This window comes from Nycticebus coucang, chromosome 7 (genome assembly GCF_027406575.1).
Source record: "Nycticebus coucang isolate mNycCou1 chromosome 7, mNycCou1.pri, whole genome shotgun sequence".
Classification (NCBI taxonomy): domain Eukaryota; kingdom Metazoa; phylum Chordata; class Mammalia; order Primates; family Lorisidae; genus Nycticebus; species Nycticebus coucang.
In genome coordinates, this window is record NC_069786.1 from 69914961 (window position 1) to 69917542 (window position 2582).

The following is a 2582-nucleotide window of genomic DNA, read 5'->3' on the forward strand; positions in this document are numbered from 1 at the left end:
GTGGGAAGGGATAGAAACATCCACTCTGAACATCAGTGTACTAAGAGCACACGGAATTGTTGCACAAAAACATTGTTGTGGCCATTAAAAAAGTACAATTGCCACACTTCCTTTTTTATTTGTATTTTTTGATATTTAAACATTTGTATGGTTCAAAAGTCAACACTATATAAAGAGGTATCCTAAGAGAGGTTTCATTCCCATTTCTATTCCTAGAGGTTATATTTTAATTGGTTTCTGATTTATCCTTCCTGTTTCTGCTTTAAATTACACACACTCTCTTACATTCCTATTGCCAATTCTTTCTTACACAAAAGAGATATTATATATATACCACGATTGGCATTGTATTTTAGTCCTGGCTATGTGCCCTTTTATCCAGACCATCCCGATTCTCTTTCCAGGGCTGTGTAGTACTCCACGGTATGCATGCACTCGAGTTTATTCAACTTGTCTTTTATGAGTAGAATTTGTTGTCAAGCTTTTGAATTCTGGCCAATCTGATAGAAGCAACAGTATCTCAGTGTGGCTTTAATTTCAGTGACTTTATGGTTAAAAATACACATGATCGTGCTTGCTTCGGCAGCACATATACTAAAATTGGAACGATACAGAGAAGATTAGTATGGCCCCTGCGCAAGGATGACACGCAAATTCGTGAAGCGTTCCATATTTTTAGAAAAAAAAAATACACATGATCTTTCTTTTCTGTTAAGTGCCTATGTTGTGACTTTTGTCCCTTTTTCTATTAGGCTCTCTAAATTTTAATAATTTCTCTCAATTTTAACAATTTTTATATGCTAGAGAAATTTATCCCCTAGCTTTTGAAGATAAATTTCTGCCAGTTTTTCCTTTGTTTTTTGACTTTGCTTGTTGTTTTTTCTTCAAGGGTTTTCCCTGAACTCTCTTCTAGTATTTTTATAGTTTCATGTCTTAAGTTTAAATCTTTAATCCAGTGAGAGTCTATCTTAGTTAATGGTGAAAGGTGTGGGTCCAATTTCAGTCTTCTGCAGGTTGCCAGCCAGTTCACCCAGCACCATTTGTTAAATAGGGAATCTTTTCCCCACTGAATGTTTTTAATTGGCTTTGGTAAGTAGCTGGGTTCATCTCTTGGTTCTCTATTCTGTTCCATATATCTACCTCTCTTTTTGTGCCAGTACAATGCTGTTTTGATCACTATCGATTTATAGTTTAGTCTGAGGTCCCGTAGCATGATTCCTCCTGCTTTGTTTTTATTTCTGAGTAATGTTTTGGCTATTTGAGGTTTTTTTCTGATTACATATAAAACAAAGTATTATTTTTTCAAGATCTTAAAGTATGGCAGTGCCTGTGGCTCAGTGAGTAGGGCACCAGCCCCATAAGCCGAGGGTGGCGGGTTCAAACCCAGCCCTGGCCAAACTGCAACAAAAAAATAGCCGGGTGCTGTGGCGGGCACCTGTAGTCCCAGCTACTCGGGAGGCTGAGGCAAGAGAATCACTTAAGCCCAGGAGCTGGAGGTTGCTGTGACCTGTGTGATGCCACGGCACTCTACCAAGGGCCATAAAGTGAGACTCTGTCTCTAAAAAAAAAATCTTAAAGTATGACAGTGGAGCTTCAATAGGGATTGCATTAAAATTGTATATTGCTTTGGGTAGTATGGACATTTTAACAATGTTAATTCTTCCCAGCCATGAGCATGGTATGTTTTTCCATTTGTTAACATTTTCAGCTATTTCTTTTCTTATAGTTTTATAGTTCTCTTTCTAGACATCTTTCATGTCCTTTGTTAGATAAACTCCCAAATATTTCATCTTCTTTGGCACTACTGTGAACGGAATAGAGTCCTTAACTGTTTTTTCAGCATGACTATTCTTGGTATATATAAAGGCTACTGATTTATGAATGTTGATTTTATAACCTGAGACGCTGCTGTATTCCTTGATCACTTCTAAGAGTTTTGTAGTAGAATCCCTGGTGTTTTCCAGATAAACAATCATATCATCTGCAAAGAGCAAAAGTTTGACCTCTTCTGACCCCATACAGATACCCTTTTCTTCCCTAATTGCGGTTTCTAAAACTTCCATTACAATGTTAAAGAGCAATGGAGACAACGGGCAGCCTTGTCTGGTTCCTGATCTAAGTGGAAATGATTTCAATTTAACTCCATTCAATACGATATTAGCTGTGGGTTTGCTGTAGATGGCCTCTATCAGTTTAAGAAATGTCCCTTCTATACCAATTTTCTTAAGTGTTCTGATCATGAAGGGATGTTGGATATTATCAAAAGATTTTTCCACATCAATTGAGAGAACCATATAATCTTTGTTTTTTAATTTATTTATGTGCTGAATTATACTTACAGATTTATGTATATTGAAACAGCCTTGAGACCCTGGGATAAAACCGACTTGGTTATGATGTATAATTTGTTTGATGTGTTGCTGGATTCTGTTTGTTAGGATTTTATTGACTATTTTTGCATCTATATTCATTAGCGATGTTGGTCTATAATTTTCTTTTCTTGTTGGGTCTTTTCCTGGTTTGGAGATCAGGATGATGTTTGCTTCATAGAACATGTTGGGTAGTCTTCCTTGTTTTTCTAT

General features: G+C 36.6%; 1 non-coding gene across 1 annotated transcript; it reads left to right on the top strand.

The window, feature by feature from the left end:
* The first annotated feature begins 570 nt into the window (after positions 1–570).
* LOC128590926 (U6 spliceosomal RNA) lies at positions 571–677 on the top strand. The gene has a single exon (XR_008381388.1). It is a non-coding gene; the product is annotated as a U6 spliceosomal RNA (small nuclear RNA).
* Positions 678–2582: the final 1905 nt, after the last annotated feature.